Source organism: Bidens hawaiensis, unplaced genomic scaffold (genome assembly GCF_021521415.1).
Source record: "Bidens hawaiensis isolate Kalapana, Puna unplaced genomic scaffold, B.hawaiensis_p1.1 tig00012058_1, whole genome shotgun sequence".
Lineage (NCBI taxonomy): Eukaryota > Viridiplantae > Streptophyta > Magnoliopsida > Asterales > Asteraceae > Bidens > Bidens hawaiensis.
This window is the reverse complement of record NW_027491969.1, coordinates 75,736-96,946: the sequence shown is the minus strand read 5'-3', so window position 1 is coordinate 96,946 and position 21,211 is coordinate 75,736. Positions and strand designations below refer to the sequence as shown.

Below are 21,211 nucleotides of genomic sequence, written 5' to 3'. Positions count from 1 at the left end.
CGTACGAGTCTAGATGGCCTTGTAAATTCTCGAGCGTGTCAAGAAACCAATCATACCCCCGAATATCAGAGAATCTTCAAAGGTCGGGTCAAGATAGGCACAAATGTTGTGGCTTTTGGTCGGGTCAGGAGCTTGTACAGGTTCTGGATTATCTGCAGGTTGTTGCTCGGGAACAGGGTTTTGAATATTCTCGTCTGCCATTACTGTTAAAACAATAATAAATATTAGTAAAATATTCATAAAAGTAATACTGATTAATGAATAAGCATATCATTTGTTACCTTATACGAATGAGTCATTCGTTATACAATTAATGTTTTACATTCGTTAAAAATAACGAATCAAAGTTATACGTTTAAGTCATTCGTTATCATAACGAATCAATGTGTATTACTTTAACAAAACAATTCTGATTCGTTACACTAATTCGTTATCAAGTTGACTGTCCATTCGCTACCTTAGCAAAACAGATAGTCATTCGTCATGTCTTAACGAATCATATGGTCAATCGTTATCATCTTAGCGAATCTGTCTATCATTCGTTAAACTAATAACGAATTGGACTTAATAAATTTATTTGACTAATCATGAGTCAAAGACACATTTAATTTTGACTATGATTGCAGTCAAAGAAGACGATTTCCATTGGTTAAGCCCTTAATTTCCAAACACCTTTCACAATTAACCTGATCAATCATGTTCGGAAATCTGTTTAATGCACTAACACACCGATTATTAATTCTAATGTAGATTCAATTAAGAATGTTATAGGTTGTTAACTATTCGATTAATGTTCAAAGTTTCTATTAATCGGTTAACCCTTAAGCCACCAATGAATCTCTATGAATCTCATATGGTTGAACTCGCCATTACCTGTTGAATACGAAGATGTTAATCGATTGTGATAACAAACAGGCAGTAGATTTTTGAAAAATTTTGCAAGAGTTCTTTTAAGGTTGATGGTGAAATAGGAACAGGCGAATGAAAGACCATTCGTTTATCCTTGACGAGGTCATTCGTTCAAATTTTGAACTAACGGATGGCCTCATTTGTTAAATTAAAAACCTGATTCGTTCAAATTTTTAAACGAATAGGATTCATATTCGTTAAATTTATAACGAATATTACATCAACTCTCTTATTCTATAAACAGTATAACGAATGATAGAGTCATTCGTTAAATTCTTAACGAATAATACATTAAAGATCATTCCATTCGTTAAATGTTTAAACGAATGTCTTCCATTCGTTATGCACAACGGAAGCGTATGTCTTGATAACGAATGAGAATCTCATTAGTTATGTTTTAAATAACGAAAGGCTTTACATTCGTTAAACTGTTTAACGAATCACCATACTCCTTAGCGAATGAGATAAAATCTTATTTAAGGAATTAAATAATCATTAAAACCAATTAGGGTTTTAATCAATGAATTAAATACTCAATTAAATCCAATTTGGGTTTAATTTCATACATTAAAAATACCCGATCAACCAAGGATCGGTAATGTTTAACTTACACGGATTTTTACGTTAAAAATCAATTGAAAACAATTGACAATTATGTTATACGTTATAAAGAGCCAAGATCTAGTCGCAATCGATACGTTAACTTCGTGTTCAATACATTAATCATTGACACATTACATGAAGACACGTTAATGGAGGTCTAGAGAGAATCCGACAGCATAACGTTACATAAACATAAATATGGCACCGATCTCTATGCAAGTCTACTATGGAAGGCCTATTTATAGGCTGGTCTCATTTGTTAGAACTATAGTAACGAATGAGCCTTCTCATTCATTAACATTACTAACGAATAAGTCATTCCACAGCGAATGAGTATACCTTAACGAATAAGCCACCATTCGTTACACTGTAGTAACGAATGGCTCCTACATTAACGAATAGCCTAGTCTTAACGAATGAGGCCTCATTCACTAAACATGCTTAGTGAATGAGCCTTTATACATTAACATAAAGATTAAACTATCCCTAGCTTAATCGAACAGCTGCGGACACCAAATCCGTGCACTTACAGACTCCCCCTTGTCCGTAGCTGTCGAATGTTTTCCAATACTTTAGCATCCAATACTTTAGTCTTCAATACTTTAGCCTCCAATACGTTAACGATGAATACTTTAGCATCGAATACGTTAGCGTTGAACATGTTAAAGTTGAATACTTTAACCTAGAATACTTTATCTGCATATCATCAGCCGTACAGCCAACCTCCCGTTGACTGATGATTCTCGGGCTTGTAAACCAATAACTTGTAGCTACTCGTATCAGATCTCCCCCACAAATAAGCATCTCCAGGTGATCATTCCGATCATCCAACTGGCATATGATATGATTCGATCAAACGAGTCAATCAGCAGAAAGTCATCGGCTATATGTCGCACCGGTAACGTAAGAATATCTTCACGTTTAACCTCGTCACACATCTTCATGAATAACCCGATCATTCCACATCTTTCACATCGGTCTTCACTCTCTCGATAACGTCTATCCCAAATCATCACTCTTTGAAGCTCTTCGGCAACCAACATGCATGGATGCGCTAATGCTTTGGGCATATGATTCAAAGTTCCAACCTTCGTTAATCAATCACGAATGATCAATTTCTTAAATCAGATGTCAAGACTCGTATATTCCTCAATCAGATCAACCCATTCAAGAATGTCCCCTTCAACAGAAGCAATCCGCCGAATACTCATAGCCAACATAGTCAGGATCAAAGTCCCTCAGAAAGAAGTAAACGGAAAGACACTCATATCCCACATAGTTAGGTTTCAATCTTGAACATGCTTAATCCACAATCATAGAATAATAGCAGTCTTGAACTCAGTCAAACGTAGCTTTGCAATTATGAATTACGACCCGAATTGCAGTATTTTTTTAAGAAATTCTTGCAAACGTAGGAAGATACCAATCAAATAACCTCTTTGAAAGTTTTATCTCCCCCATTTCTTGACAAATTAGGCAAGGTCTTGAACAATTCTTCAAAAAACTTCAATAAACGTCTCGTTAAACTTAGTCGGTTACTCCCCCTCGGCCCCTCGATATGCGTGAAAAGTCGACCAGAAAATATATTACCAAATTTTTCCAGAAAAGTATCCCGCATATTTAAAATATCCCCGAAAAATTTCGTTTAAGAAAATTTTCCGAAAATACTCTTTTTTTGTTTTTTTGTTTTTTAATCCTCATACGTTATCCTCTTGTTCTCTTTCGCGAGAACAGTATACAACGAATGGCACCTTCTCCTCATTCGTTACCCTTGAACGAATGAGTCACATTCGTTATAAATAACCACACCTTCCACATTCGTTAAATCTTGAATGAATAGGAACACATTCGTTACTCACATTCGTTACTCACATTCGTTATGGAACTGACGGATGTCAGAAAAAAAATAACGAATAAGTATTGATAACGAATGAGCCCATCTTCATAGCGAATAAGCACATAAAGAATGAGCTCATTCGTTAAAACCTCGTAACGAATGAGTTTAAATTAACGAATGAGTCGTTAAACGGTCACTGTAGCCGGAAAACGGAATCTCGTCGGAAAAAAACAGTTGCAGTGGCCGGAAAAAACGCAAATCTTCATCCAATCTTCATATTATCACTCCAGATCTTCAATGAAGGCTCGGAAATACATTATAAACTTGATGAAATCATCAATTTCATCACAAATTAAATTAAACAATGTTAATTATAAGCTGCAGCTTCAAAGCTTTTTCCATGGTTAACCATGACAGATTCATGAATACACCTTAATCAACCTTCAAAATACATTACATAGACTCGGAATCACATGATGAACATGAAACTATCATCAATTTCAACATTCATTCCCGAATCGATCCAAAATCCGATCAAACAGATGATGAACACAATAAACACGAAATTATACGTATCACGAGCAACTTCCGGCTCTGATACCAATTATGCGTTATAAAGATCCAAGATCTAGTCGCAATCGATAAGTTAACATCGTGTTCAATGCATTAATCATTGATACATTACCTGAAGATACATTAATGGAGGTCTAGAGAGAATCTGGCAGCATAACGTTACATAAACATAAATATGGCACAGATTTTAATAGTACTGTATTGATGAAAGATTTGTTCTGGTAAAGCCATCGTGAGAGTCGAGTAAGCTTTTGTCTCGCTTCCATAATCTTTCACTTCTTGTGCTTCATAGTGTTTGAATTCCTTTGGCGTCCACCCCATGTTGTCACTACCTACCAAAGGTGCCGCATACACGTCCTCGAGAAAACGTACGCTACCAGGATGTACAGATCCCAAGTGAGCACGAAACCTCGGTTCCCACCGAGCAAAATCTGATAGTTTTAGCAGTTTAGGACATTTGTTGTGACTGCCAATTTCGTTGTCCATAGTTAGCATCTGTTGCATTAAAGCATTCTGAGATGCTAATGCATAGTAAGAAACGTTTTGTGACGCCATGAGTAGACAACAGTTAAACTTCAAGGACCAAACTTGTCAATGTTTAAAACTTATGGTTACTATTCACACGAATGTCAAAACAGTAACAAATGTGAATTGCAAAGATTAATGAATGAATGATATTCGTTAATGATTTACACGAATGAGCTGATTAACGAATGGATCGATATTCGTTATGAAGTGAAACGAAAGTGGATAACGAATGAGTATAGAAGAATGAGGAATGAGGAATGACGAATGTTTATAACGAATCAGCTTGAAACGAATAAGGAATCAGATTTAACGAATGTGATTTGAACAGCGAATGGTTAAGAATTTAACGAATAAGCAGTTAAGTTTTAACGAATGAGCAGTTAAAACTTAACGAATGGGCAGTTAAGACTTAACGAATCAGTCTTCATCGTAACGAATGAGTATTCAAATCTTCATCAGGTCTGAAATTCAAACCAAACTTCAAATCCGTCCAAATCCAACTTATTCACCCTAAAACCTATATCAATATGTTCGCAATTCGAATCCGAACCTCCCTATGTCTGTCCGAAATCACTAACTCTTTAAACCAGACCTCAATTGATCAATTGATCAATTAATCAACCCCCATTAACCACACAATTCAAACTTCATTTAACTCGATATACTTATCCAATTCACCTCAATTCTGACCTCAATATTTCATAATCCAGTCTCAATTTCCTTAATACCTTTCCTAATTACAATTATATCAGTCCAATTACAATTAATATGAAACTCTATTTAACCAGAACTCAATTGCACTACAATACTTATCAATTCATGATAAAATTACTTCACTGATTGATGAATTGATACAATTAAACAAAGAATAGCATCGAGGATCAGATCCGAGGCTCTGATACCACTTTAAAGAGCATGATGTGGATCTAGATCTTGTGATTACAATGATGCATTCGTTACATATGAATACGATTAGAAAGTATTACTTTAGGTGTGTGAAGTGTGTATTGAGAGGATATTTTGGCAGGGTAACGAGAGGGAAATCGGATAATCAGAACTGTTACATTAATGAATACATTACAGGGTATATATATGGGATAACTACATTCGTTAAGTTAACACTTAACGAATGTGTCATTCGTTACATTAACATATATGAATGAACATTTCATTCGTTAATACACTTTAAACATAACGAATAGCCCTCATTCGTTATCTCATTCGTTAAACAAGGTTAACGAATGAGCTTACATTTAATACGAATGTCTTACATTCGTTACGGGGTAACGAATGTAACTTACAATAGAACGAATGGCATTTTACATTATAACGCCTATAATACTAAACTATTACATTAATGCCCTGATAAAGACCGAAACGTACAAAACATGTGTTAACAATAATCAATGCCAATAGGAACATCAAGTGCAAAATCATAGCAAACGAGTAACAAGCACTCAACACGGACAAACTAAGTCACCTTAAATTCCACCAGTTTCGAACCAATTACAAGCGAATTGATACAAAACCTAATTTCGAGTAACTGAATCAAAATAAAACAAAAAACAATTGGTAAATATAAGATACCTGGGTAATGGAGGAACCGGTGAGTAGAATAGATCAAACTATGAAACATGATAACCGAAAAGAACTCGCAACTCATCTTCAGCCCTAAAATTGAACAAGAGACACCGTAAAAGAGAAACACTAAAAAGCCGAAATAAAAAACTGAAAAAACCGAAACGAAACGAAATATCAAATAATTTTCTGCCATAAGTACAAGGTTTCGCAAACCTTAAAAAAAAACACTTTTACTCTGAGCATGTGTATCAGATCATTTTCTGCCACAAGAACAAGGTTTGACAAACCTCAAAAATAAACTTTTACTGCAATAATTTTGCCCTAATTCCATGAATTTCTATTTCAATATCGAAATCATAAGTGTCAATATCAAGAAGAAGATAAGTAGAATAGATAAAACTAAGCACATACTTGCGACCAGACACTGGTTCAAATAGATTTGGGTGAACTTGGTGTGCACTTTAGGATGAACTTTAATGGGAAACTTGAAGGGGGTAATGATGTTACGGTTACAATTGAAATTGAATGATGTTATTGCGAGAATTAAAAGAGCAATCAAACCGATGTGAGATAGAAGGTCGCCAAAGGAATTCAATTGAAGTAAACAGGTGTGAGATAGAAGGTCGCCGGAGGAATTGAATTGAAGTAGAACGTCCGCCCGCGAGGTTATGTCATTTAATTTTTACGACGTCTCCCCTCTAGTGTCTTAAATTACCATATTGTCCATCCTATATGTATATATATATATATATATATATAGGGTAAGGTTAAAATAAAAACCCACTTAAGTTGTGAAAACTCTAAAACACATTCTCAAACACATGTTTTTAATTAAAGTTTAAATCTTGTGGTCCATAATTAAAGTGAATAAAAAATGTAAACATAAATATAAATTTTTCTCTCCTGAAAACATATATAAAATTTAGTAAAAAAATGTTAAAAAATAGCAAAACATTTTTTTTTAGTTTTCGATGTTTTGTATTAAATGTTACATCATATATTACGTGTGTAACAAAAAAAACGATGTTACATAGGGTTTTCACAACTCAAGTGAGTTTTCATTCTAAACTATATATATATATATATATATATATATATATATATGTATATGTATATATATATGTATATGTATATATATATATTTATAGAGAGAAGTACTATATAGTTTTCATTCTAAACTATATATATATATATATATATATATATATATATATATATATATATATCTCGCGAGAAGTCAAGTTATAGAGAGAAGTACGAGAAATCAATTTGGACCATTGATTATGTGCAATCAATGGATTAGAAAAGTTGTGGCAAACTTGCAATTATGAAGACTTTAATCTACCAAAATTTTAATGAAGAAGGGTAATTTGCTATTTGTTTTTAACACTTTTCAAAGTGAAACTTAAGTCATTAATAACATCTATTTGTAATTATTACTAACTAATTGTTTAATTGTTATTTTTGAATTAATATTACTAATCAAACTAATGTTAAACAAATATAATTTTAATCAAATACTATAATTTCTTTAATCATATTTTTTCAAATGCGTTAAATATTATGTATTGCCTACACAAATTTATTTATTATATACACATGCATAATATGTATTGTGTATGTGAAATCACGAATTCGTATGTGAACATTTAACACTCGTTTAACAAACCAAAATCTTTCCTTTCTTTCAATACGAACCTCTCGTTTAACTTTTCATAAATATATACATACATACATATATATATATTATAATATCTATATAATGATAATCATAATAATAATAATAATAATAATCTTAGTTATAATAACAATAAATAATACATCTAAACCCTAAACGACTCCCAAATATTTCAAACCGATTAAAGTACAATAATGACGTTGAAACTAATAACGTCTCATCAAATCTCAAATCGTTATTAATTATTCTCCTCATTTATTAATACTATCGTTAACAAATATGACATTTTTGTTGACGTATCTCGAAGGCTTGAACGTGTCCATCCGCACTTGTATTATTATCTCATCCTCATTAATCCACCTATAAGATAAGTAATTCACATCCCCCTTTTTACCATTTTACATTTTGGGGGCGTTATACGTTCACAAGTTAATCATTTTATTTCACTACAATTCCACTATTTGTGTTATATGATATTACTAAGTTAGTTATACGTGCAAATGTGACTATGTGTTTATTTTACGTTTTGGTGGTTGGTATCTCATCCTCATCCTCATTAGTATGATCATATGCCGTCGGAGTAGCTCGTTATCCATGGGATTTGAGTGAAAAGACAACTTTTATATTATTGTTATGCTAGTTGTAGTAATTTCATATTTATCGGAAGGAATTGTCATTTTTAATATTATATGTATCAAAAACCATGATTACTTGCTCAACTTTATGTTGACAAACTATGTGTTTTCAAGCATGGTGCAGGTAGCTATATTGGATGAAGCAAGAGATTTAAAGAGTAGATTCGACCTTAGGATGCATGATGGTGAACTTATTTCAATTATTCTTAATTGTAACGTTTACATTTCTTTTGAGACAATGTTTGTGCTTTGCGTATTTGAGATTATAAGAAATAAATAATTAGATATTGACACGTGTATTTACTTTAGTGTCTTTTGAGCTATGATACAATTATGTCGCGCCACGGTATATTCCGCCGTAGGTTGGGGGTGACAGAATTGATTATTAAAGCATGAGTTTAATTAGTCGTTTATTAGTAAACAAGGAAAAATATTATCTAGACTTGAGGCTGCGATTAGTGGAAGTCGATGCTCATGTTTTTTTATAAATACAATTAGCTAATTATAAACCCTAAAAGCTCATAGGTTTTTTTAAACGCTAATAATAAGAGCATTCCAATACGGTGTTTCTTCTCTTAGCCTAAAAACTTCAAGCTCATTCAACCAAATAAAACTTTTTATAGAGTTGGAGCTTTTTCTTAAAGCTTGATCCTAGAAACACCTTAAAATTCCCTACTAAACATACCCTACGTAGACAATGGTAGGGTAAGCAATAAATGTAAACCGAACTCAACTCAAAATCAACAAAACCGAACATAAATTAACAGAAAACTGAACTAACCGAACAACGGTTATCAGTTATTTTTGTACCCTCAGTTAACCGAAATTAACCGAACCAAACTATTAGTATTTTCATGCTTTTCTAGATTTTATACCACAATTTCACGTATTTCTAGTTTTTATACTACCATTTCACGTATTTATACCTCCATTTTATGTATTTGTATCTCCATATTATGTATTTATACACCATTTCATGTATCAACAAGTAAAAACTTTTAACTCATATTTGATTTTGGTATTGACCGAAATTAACCAAACCGCAAACCAAGTTAACCGAATAAACCAAACCGATTAACCAAAAACCAATTGATTAATTTGGTTGAGGATAATAACCGAAGCGTGAACACCCCTATATACACATGACAGGTTAAAATGCGCAAGTCCACATCACATATTACGTGAAACCATCCGACAAAATAATTTGCAATATTCTTAAAAGTTATTATAATTAGCTCAAAATTTTAATTTACAAACACTAAAAAGTTTAGATTTGGAAGGTAAGTTATACATCACCACATAATGAAAAAATATTAGTAATCATCATCATCTTCTTCAGAGTTGCTTCCATCAAAAATATGATATTCTCCATCACTGTTTTCAGAATCATGGAATTCATTACCACCACCACCATGGTTTGGAAAACTACCAAATAGTTCTTGCAGGTACATCTTTGAAACATTCTCTTGGTTGATATCTTTTACAACATATAGGAAAATCATTCGAACGAAGCATCGATTACACATTCTTGTTTTTTCTTTTTTTATATTTTTGTAAGATTTTATCAACACATACCCAAATTTGAGATAAAAAAAACCTCTATATACAATTTAATATATAAATAACCTCTATATGTGATGCAATATAAAAATACCGCCCAACAGTGGGAAGAAACGATTGACCCCTCGCTTGTATGCACCTTGGGTGCACTTTTTAAAACAAAGATCACCAAGAACTTACTTAAAAATGATAACGATAGAAATGTTAAGATTAAAGTAAGTAATAGCGATTATATCAAGGATACAAGACGATTCTGGTATATTATCAGTCCCGTCACCACCCTAAAAGCACGCCCAATGGAGAAAAAGTTAGACAAAAATATCATATGAAATCTAAACAATAAACAGGATAAACGATTATATTTACCATATCAAGTCCATCATACGCATCAAAATCATCATCTGCGTTTTCATCCTCGACATCATCTTCCATGTCATCATCTTCATCGTTACTCATTTCCTTCTCTTCAACATGTACCTCATCTGCACAGTCAACTATGGTCAATGTAACATTTTTGCATGAAAATAACTTCATATAAACATAAAGAGGTATGCAACAGTTCATAAACAACCTGAGCCTCTATTGACTATCTTTCCTTTTATCACATTTATTGCTCTTTTTAATTTTTCAAAACGTAAAGAAGCCGACTTCAGAAAGGACTCTCCACCAGGTTTTGGATATACTGAAAAAAACCTCACAGCAACGCATAACCGCAAGATATCGAGCATGTGTGCAGTGAACCAACCTGTTACTAACTGCAAAAGTGCAAAGTAAATGATTTTACAATATATACATACATATATACATATGTATGTATAAATGTATATAAGTATGTATATGTGTATGCATATGTATTATGCATGTATGTAAAATGAAGTGAAGTATAATATAACTTACATCGCAAGATGTTTGAGTCAAAGGCTTTTTAATCTCTTGTTGAATGTAATCATCAACAAGTTCGAAAAGCTGTAACGAGGTGTGACATTTGTATGGGAAAACGCGAAAGTTACATAAATCGTCCCATTTATGCTTTAACCTGTAAAAAAATCAAAGAATTGATGGTTCAGTCAGATTGAGATTTGAAATATATAAATTAACAATTTTGAAAAACAAAACTAAGCAATGTGCTACCCGGATGCTATGCTATTATCACAGTAGCTTCTCAAAGCTGGTGGTACTCTGAAATCAGTCCTCTGATATCTGTGGTTAAAATGTGTTAAAAAAATATTAAGATATTTAAGAAATTAAAATACCAAAGACAAAAAGATAATCACTTTATACAGTATAAAAGCAGCAATTTAATATTATAGAGTTCTTACATGCGGGATTCAGGATCTTTACGTGGATCATATCCTTTTCTGATCCAAAACCGCTGAAAACGGCCCATTTGCAAAATAATAAGCTGCCCTGAAGAGAAACCTGTAAACCAAATATATTATATTAAAGATAAAACTATAGTTTTATTCTAATTTAATTATGCAAAAATTGTCATATATCCCCTCAAAACTTGGTAAAATATCATATTTACCCAACAAATTTATGACATCTATACCCTTCACTTAACTTGCATTAGAATACGATAATTTGGAGGGTAAAGAAAAAGAGAAGGTACAATGGTCATATTATAAACTGTATTTACTAAAAGTATAAATATGCTTTTTAAGTATCTTAAATGGGTATATATGATATTAATTTTTTGGCTGGCTTGTAAGTTTTACTTCTCAGGGGTGTATATGGAATTACCCTAACATACCTTTTTATAATGTTGTTACCAAGTTTCAAACCTTTATTAGACAAATGCTCAGACAAAGATTGTCTGATCCATATGGGACGCTCATTGAACAAAATCACATACTGCCACCTGGCATTTCCAATCTTCCGAACCTTCAGCTATGAACTTTTCCCAGTTCACCTTCTTAGGAACATGTATGAATGTCAAGGCAAAGAATGCATTTCTATTATGCAATATTATATAAAGGAAAGAATGATAATAATTAATAGATACTAATGAATATGCACATATAAAACATTAAAAAATAAGGATATCTTTGATGTTGAACTCAATTGCAAGACTGGGCTCTATATCCATCTGCATTATAAAAATAAAAAAATGATTATACCCACTAGTTTGAGTAAATTACACGAATGGCCTGTGGTTTTGGTCCAAATTTTGAATTTTGTCTCTAAAGTTTAAAAGTTACAGATTTGGTCCCAACCAACCATTTTCTCTTTCATCAATGGTCCAAAAACTAAATCTAGGTTTTAGCTTTTCTATTAAAACCAAGAAAATTTACCCTTTTATCCTTATTTTTAAAAACTAAGTGGGGTCCAGTCACCATCCGTTCACTTAATCTTCACACGTTAGGCAGTGTTGAAGAAGATGGTGGGTCCCAAATATTTTTATATATTCATTAAAAAAGAGGCGGGTCTAAGAGAATATTTAAAAATCCAAAATTTTATTTTAGATGTTTTATTTTTTAAAATAAGGGTAAAAGGGTAAATTCGCATGGGTTTAACAGAAAAATTAAACCCGTTTAAGTTTTTTAGTTAAGATAAATACATAATAATACAGATAAAAAAATACCTCCCAACGGTGTTGTACAGTTGCCTCTTGTTTCTTTTTCAGGCTGGCATACATAGATGGTTTCAACCTGAAATTAAATACATAAAAAAAATAAATGAATGAAATCTTTTAATTAATAAATATGTGTGTGTGTGTGTGTGTGTGAAACTCGTTTTTAAACGATGCTTACACCAAATTCTCCTGTGTATTTTTGATCGAGAAAAGAGGTGGTAACAAAATCATTAAATCCTCTTGATCTGCATCAATAAGCCCGTGTTTTTCTGCAGTGTTGCATATACACAAAAAGCAACCAGTTTTAACAGACTTTTAAAAACAATAAGATAAAAAAAAAGAAAACAAAAACAATGTAGGATTAGGACCAAACCAAATTGTGGTTCCACGTCAGCCCCAATTCCGCTTCTTTTTGCGTGTCACGTCAGCATGAACAGCTAGAACATGTTGGTAGTCTGCCATTCCTGTATAATTCAAGCACAACTATTATAAATCTGTAAACGAAGCAAACGTTCAAGAAATAGTTTGTGAACCGTTGGGTGAAGTTCGTTTATTAAATAAATCAATGAACATGAAGAAAAAAAAATTGTTCATTTAGTTAAACAAATGAACATGAATATACATGTCGCGTTCTTTCATTAGTGTTCGTTCATTTAAATTCGTTTACTTCGGATATTTTGCGTTCATTTATGCTTGTTAGTTTACGCTTGTTTACGTTCATTCAATTACGTTCATTAATATACTGATACGAGTCCAATTATTTATATATTTCCAATTAAAATCTACGTTAGGAGGGGTAAACGAGTTAACCCGGTTTGTTCAATGGTGCAGCTCAAAATGTTATTTGGGAATTCTTTTGGCCCGTTTAACATGGAACAAGAGTGTAGTGCATCTAGTGGATGAGTGGGCGGTTAGTGCATTTCAGAAGCATTTTGGACCACCCAAATTCCAGAACCCAGATGAGTATTTGTGTAGCATTAGACAAATTGGATCAGTGATTGAATATAGACAGGAGTACGCAGGTAGATCATCCCGAGTTTCTAATTGGCCAGATCGTCTATTGGGGATTTGTCTAAAAGGGCTCAAGGAGGAATTGAAGGTTGACATGAGGATTCAAAAACCGCGAACAGTTTCTAAGGCCATGAGCCTCGCATTAGAGTACGAATCCAAAAGCAATCACACTCGGGCTACCAAGAATTCCAACCTCTACCACCCCAACTTCATCTAATGCAGTAAACTCTGCCAAACCAGCCCCAAACCGTTTGTCCGATGCACACAAGCAGACCCGATACTTGAAAGGAGAATGTTTCCAATGTGGTGAGAAATACAGGCCATGTCACCGTTGCAAAACGGTCACATTTAAACTTCTGCAGATCGATGGGGATACAGAGGATACCCCTGAAGGTAAAGAGGATGTCAGTCCTGTAAAACCAGATAAAATCGCAGAAATCAATCTTCATGCTATACTCAGGAAGTCGCACGCTGTTAGTGCATTTTTATGTCTGTCTTGTATTCTATAAAACGTTTGGTCATTAAAACAATGTATAGGGGCTAAAATTGTCATTTTGTATTAGTAATAAGCCCATACACACGGCTTGTGTGCATATGGGGTGTTTTACGCATATATGGGGTGCCTATTTATACGAGTTATGGTTATGTGTATGGCATAACTTTTGGTCCAATTCACTGATTTCCTCTGGTTACTCTGCCAAATTCATTCCAGACTTCATACATACACACTCTATCATATGAGCTTCTACCGAACATCAATTGATTGTCAGCAATGTCAAACATACTCGTTTAGTGATTCCACCATTAACGAGAACCTAATATTCAAAGAGTAGATCAATTAGAGCTTTCTCACACACTACCACTATGAAATTCAGGGTAAGTTAGATACCACTGAGGTCCTAATTTTGATAGATAGTGGGCCAACCCATAATTTCATATTAATAATCTCGTTCCTGAATTAAAAATAACAACTCAGTTTGTAGTAACCTTTGGTGTACAAATCAGTAATATAAACTGCAAAGGGTAGCATTGGGTCCACAAAAATCAGCAGCATATCAACATTTTGCCATCGATACAGATCTAAAATCAGAAATTCCAACTTCTGTCCAGCCGCTAATTAAAGAGTTCCCGAGTGTATTAGATGAGCCGACACCACCCTCCCCGTTTCGATCTCGCTTTCACTCTATACTGTTGAACAAACCCAAATGATTCCCCTCCCAATATACGACCTCATCAGTACCTACATTCACAGAAAACTGAGATTGAAAGACAAGTAAATGAGCTTCTTTCAGCTGGTTCGACTAGCCCATTCTCCAGCCCAGTCATGTTGGTAAAATAGAAAGATGGCACGCAGAGGATGTGTGTGGATTACCAGGCCTTGAACAAAATTACTGTGGGATTCCCAACATTGATGAGTTGCTTGACGAATTATATGGAGCCACCGTCTTTTCTTAGCTGGATTTACGTTCCGGGAACTACCAAATTTGGGTTAATTTGTCAGATGTGGAGAAGACGGTTTAACGAACGCCCCGTGTACATTCCAGGCTGCTATAAATGATATATTCTGTCCCATTCTCCGACGTTTTATACTCGCTTTCTTTGATGATATATTGATTTACAGCCATCACTTGAGTTGCATTTAGCCCATTTGCGAATTGCTTCAAAGGGTGAGTATTTGACACACATTCCACACCGGGTCTTCTTCTTGTCTGGGTTTTTCGTTTGTCAGGTAGTTTTTAATCAACCAAGGGCGACTTGTGGTTCCTGACATCCCAGCTTCATGCCTCCATGCTATTTGAGGCACATTCCACACCGGCTGCAGGTCATTGGGTTTTTTGAAAACAATGAAGCGGGTGGAAAGTCAAAGTCGTTTTTGGCAGGAGCTGTTACGCTAATGACAAACGAAGCTCAAGATGAGCGCCAGCTACCACCCCCCAACTGATGGCAAACGAAGATGGTTAACCTATGGAGGCTTTCATACATTGATTTCTTAAGAGCAACCAACCATATGGAGTTCCTTCTTAGTTTGGGCAAAATATTCTTACAATACAGGATTTCATACGTCCACTAAGATGACTCCATTCACGGCAGTTTATGAACGGGAACCCCCTCCCCTTCACCCGTATGTAATCGGGGAAACACTCAATGCAGAATTGGAAAAACAGTTGCTAAATTGGGATGATATGCTCAGGTTGTTACGTGAGAATTTGCAAATGGCTCAAGACCGAATGACCAGAGGAGTTTAGCTAAACGTAGGTTCGAAAAGTTATCCTGTGTTTCACGTTTCTATGTTGGTCCTGTCGCCTATGAACTCAATTTACCAGCTGGTTCCAAAGTTCATCCCATGTTCCACGTTTCTATGTTGAAACCCGCTCGGGGACAGGTTACTTCTCAACCTGCCACACCACAGGAAATGTTGGATCATCGCTCGGTTCAGGATGCTAGGAATTCAACATTGGAGCTGCTGGTTTTATGGGCCCATCAACCTAAAGAAGACGTCACCTAGGAAACTTATGATTTGTTTGCTGCCCGTTTCCTACTTTCCGACTTGAGGACACGTCGTTTTACCCAGTGGGAAGTAATAATACGAGTCCAATTAAAGTTTATGTTATGAGGGTAAACGGATTGACCTGCTTTGTTCAATGGAGCAGCTCCAAATCAAATGTTATTTGAGAATTCTTTTGAGGACACGTCGTTTTACCCAGTGTAACGCATATAGTGGATGCGCAGGCAGTTATGGGAGCTAAGAAACTGTCAAGAATGCTCTTACTTACTACTGTTTTTCGATTATTTGTTCATTTGAGCTTTGTATCGGAGATTTTCCATCTCGAATTGGCCTGCTATCTATTTCAACCCTAGTTCTATCATATACTCAACACAAGATTTTTTTGGTCCATTACAACTATGGTTTTAATAACCTTTAGGCCCAATACATTATCTTCACATTTCTTTTAATTAGTTTACGCTTTTAGGTCAGTTATGTTCGTTCATCTACATCAGTTATGTTTGTCCGTTTACGTTCATGAACCGCTCATACATATTGCTAACGAATGAATTTAAATGAACACCAACATGTTCATTTACTTAACAAACGAACGCGAACAAGAACATCCCATTCATTTAATTGTTCATTTTGATTGTTTGTTCGGTTAAAGTTAAAGGTTCGAACACAAATATGCTCCGTTTGTGTTCATTCGATTCACTTACAAGCATTTGAAATGAATACATAGATGGTAGGGAAAAACAACCCACCAACACTTATCTCCTTTTTATACTAGTTTTTATATAGGTAATGTAATGAATATGATTAATTTAAAACATAACACAACTTCTTCTAGACAAAACAATTTAGGATACTGTAAGTATTCAAATAGACATTAGAAAAACTTTTATAATGTTTTTATATTACCATATTAATGGGTTAAATTACCCCCTCTAATTATAAGGGTCAAGTTATTCTACAAAAGGGAACAAAAATGAGAAGGATGAGAAAGATTTGTAGCCACAAAAAAACCCCTCAAAAAAAATAATGAAAAATTAATAAAAAAATCATAACTCAAATTTTAATACAAAAAACGGAAAATTTAAAATCACAAAAATGTTACCATCGTCTTTCTCATTCTAAAAAAACACACAATGTTGAGTGAAAAAGATTATTGTCTTTTTGTTTATCATTGTGTTTTGTGTGTATTTTCGTCATTGATTGTCTTTTTTTCTTGACATTGTGTCTTTTTTTCTTGATATTGTGTTATATTACTCAGCATTGTGTCATATTTTTTTTCGCCATTAAATTATATTTTACGATCAATTGTGTCTTTTTTGGTTTATCATTGTGTTGTTTGCTCATTTTCGGCATTGTGTCGTTTCGTCGTTTTTTTTTTGGAACAGGAATGACGGGCGAAACATCTTGGTTTCTTAATTTTTTTAATTTTTTATTTATATATTGAGTTATGGTTTTTTTGAGGGATTTTTTGTGTGGTCACAAATCCTTCTCACACTTTTCATGTTTGTCTCTCTTTACATTTTAACTTTACCCCTAATTAAGATACAAAAAAAAACGTTTGATATTTTTCTAACCGTTAAAATAATACGCATCCGAAACATGAGCAACAACATCAGCACAAATGGTATCTTCTGCTGCTTCTGATATCTGTCCCTCGTATTTCGGTTTTGATATTTTCAGCAAAAACTGATTGCAAGGCATAACATCCCCAGTTACTGGATGCGAGTATGGATCTTCAGACCGGAAATGAAGTTCTAAATTGTTTGATGGCGATTCGCGAGCCTACAAACATAATATCAGTTCATATAAATAATTAAGTAAAAGTGTAAAACTTACAGGTGACATTTTTTCTACTTATTGACAAACAGGTCAAACATAAATAAATAAATAAAGTTAGCTAAAAGTCAATCAATGTCAAATTCTATCATATACAAGTAAATGGAAGGTCTTACCTTGGCAATACCTTGGGTCCCACCAAGAGTGACGACGGCCCGCTCAATCGATGAAGGGTAACCAGGATAGTTAACTGCAAAGACTTTGTTACTTGGTAAAACACCCGAAATTGACCCGTCTTTTATCACCCCCATTGCTCTTCTTAAAACTGTAAAAATGTATAATGTCAATATATGTTTGCTTAACAGATACTCGAATTCCAAACTTAAATTCAGTGTTTGCATCTACATATCTCGGCAACATTTCTGATAAATGTCGTAAATGTGTGATACACACAGCCTTAAGGAGTCATTGAAGGAAACTAACTTATGATTTTAATTTGTCGAAATCTATGCAGTTAATGCGGAAAAATATCAGATATCGCGGTGGGATATCGGTAGTTTTAATATCATGAAGAATATGTATATATAGCAATTGAACACTAGCAAATCAATCAGTATACTATCCTACCATTAACAAATTAACCTTTTGCATCTTGCTGGGGACCGATATCCCACCAATATTGAGTGCCTAAGAGATAGATAATAAGCTTACTATTTCTAACCTGAATCAAGTAATTGTGTGCTTATTGTGCGTTTGTTTCATGGAATTTTTTTAAAGGAATTGGAATTGGAAAGTTTGGTTAGTAAACTTATTGATGGAATTGGAATTTCTCTATTCTCCTAGTCTCCCATTGATCTACAAACATACAAATAAAAAAATCTAAAAATATATTAAAAATAACAAAAAAAAATCTGAAATAATAAAAAAAAGTCTAAAACATAATAAAAAAATATTAAATGATAATAATAATAATAAAAGAAAAATATAAATAAAAAAATAAAAAATTAGAGTGCTTTTATGCTTGTAAATTAGAGTCAAAACTAAATATTACACACAACTATTCAACACCCAGATTATGATTTATAAAAAAAAAACTTTCCGTAAACAATTGAATCTACTAGAATCTGCCATTCGAGTATCGGTAAACGAAGCAAAAAACTTTTTGCTCAATTAAGCAGATTTGGTTGCACAAAAAAGGAAAAAAAGAAAAAACAGAGAGGAAACCTTGAGCGTGACGGTGGAGGAGACCGACGGTGGTGTAGCACGGCGGCGGAGGAGGACGCCGGTGATGTAGACGGCGAACAGACAAAATTAATCTGGGTGTTGAATAATATGTCACGGCGGCGAGATTGTGTGCGTCACTCGGTGGATGTTTGGCCTGTCTTTTATTTTTTGGTTTATGATATATCTTATTTTTGTATTATTTGATAAGCTACTTTTAATTGTTTGGATTAGCTTTAAGTGTTTGGATTAGCTTTATATTCTACAAGATAACATACAAGTTGATAATTGTTAAATCCATTATTCTTTAATTTGTTAGTAATAAGTTGCTTCAATACTTATTAATCCATCACCATTTGAGGGCAAATGAGTAACTTACACCCTTACACAAATAAGCTTCTTAAAATAAGCTAAAAAACCATTTTCAAATAAGCTTTTTCAAATTAGCTTATATAAGCTTATAAGCATAAGCTAAACCAAATACCAAACTAAGCTTATTTTGTAAAAAAAAAACTAAAAAGGCTATAAGCATGATTAAATAAGCTAGGCCAAACACCCCCTCAGGTTTAAGTTTTTGTTTTTGTTTTAGTTTATAACTGACAAAATTAGTTTACTAAAAAGAAATTTCAAACTCCAGACCTTTCCTTTAGCTTATAATAATAATAATTGTTTATAATATGATGCCTTGAACTGCTCTTCGGCTTTGTTTTCGCATCGTCTCGTATATATTTATAGGTTCACTTCAAATATTTTATTCGGGAAAGTGAATATTGGGTTGTTATATGTTTAACTTAGATCCGAAACTCATCAAAACTAGGTAATTTTGATTAAATCTAATTAAATCCCTTATTTTGCTTAATAACTCTGTTAACTCTATCAATTATGCAACCCTAATTTCACTATTGATTTTTATATACGGAGTAATTCTTGCTTTTCAATTGATTTTACCCCAGCCTAACTATTAGTAAAATCAGTTACTTTATTTAATTCTTTTCTGATTTGTAGTACAAGACAAGTTTTGTATCGTTGAGATCCAGAACATGGATCCAGAAATTTGATAATGAGTAGGAAGAATGATTTTCGAATCAAAAAACAAATTGTTGAATACCAAAGGTTATTAAAAGCTACAATGGATTTAAAGAACAAATAATAGCAAATTCTAAGTAGGAGGGTTGTCACACCCCGTTAAGCGATTTGCTGAAGCGTAAAACGGAAATGTAACAGATACAACTGGTATCAAATACATTGTTCATAAAGAAACATTACTAACTAATTTACAATATATTACATCGTTCTAACATCTTTTACAAACTAGGTGATAGAATCAAAATTAGCTCTTCAACTACTTTACTTCTAACTCAAATGCTCACGGCGCCGATCACAAGCCAAACCCGTAACACATAGGCAATTACTTCACTTTTCTGATTTCCTGAAAAGCATGTTAAAACAGGTCAACTACGAATAGTTGGTGAGTTTCATAAGTTTAACGAAATCAGTTTTGCGTACTACGCAGTCATAGTTTGCACGTACGCGCGTATGTAAAAATGTATTTATTTTCGTATATATGTACAATCGTATCTTTGTGTGTACATATCCTTGTATGTAAGTATATAATATAAATTCGACTTTCCTATAAAATCGTGACTGCTCGTTCGTAATACGTGCCTTCGTTTTCCGCGTAATATCAACCATTGTGGCCCCCTTCCACTCACAACGGTTCCCCGTAAATTCAACCACTATGGCCCCCTTCCATCCACAATAGTTCCACGTAAACTTAAACATTACACGGTATATACACAAATAATTAGTATTTCCTACACCACATTATTTCCTATGCCTATTCACATAGCATGTATATAGACACACACACACACACAAATGTAGTATTTATCATGTATCACCAATCACCGTGGCCCCCTTTCCTTACACAACATATATAATCACAATATTTTCTTGACACTCATGTCATAATCAAGTTAGTTCGTTTAATAAGTTGCAGCAGAACTTGGCTCATAGGCCATACTCAACTTCGGTTTATAAGTTGCAGCAGAAATTGGCTCATAGGCCATACTCAACTTTAGTTTATAAGTTGCAGCAGAACTTGGATCATAGGCCATACTAAACTTTGGTTTATAAGTTGCAACAGAATTTGGCTCATAGGCCATACTCAACTTTAGTTTATATGTTGCAGCAAAACTTGGATTATAGGTCATACTCAACT

General features: G+C 33.7%; 1 pseudogene across 1 annotated transcript; it reads right to left on the bottom strand.

Moving 5' to 3' along the window:
• Window positions 1-9,628: 9,628 nt before the first annotated feature.
• LOC143539834 (uncharacterized) lies at window positions 9,629-18,091 on the bottom strand (annotated as a pseudogene). The gene is made up of 14 exons (XR_013136501.1): window positions 17,946-18,091; window positions 17,568-17,775; window positions 12,853-12,943; window positions 12,658-12,748; window positions 12,489-12,555; window positions 11,951-11,993; window positions 11,658-11,830; window positions 11,224-11,323; window positions 11,036-11,104; window positions 10,802-10,940; window positions 10,476-10,659; window positions 10,271-10,386; window positions 10,149-10,185; window positions 9,629-9,821 (listed from the first exon to the last, which is right to left on the bottom strand). The product of XR_013136501.1 is annotated as an uncharacterized LOC143539834 (transcript).
• Window positions 18,092-21,211: the final 3,120 nt, after the last annotated feature.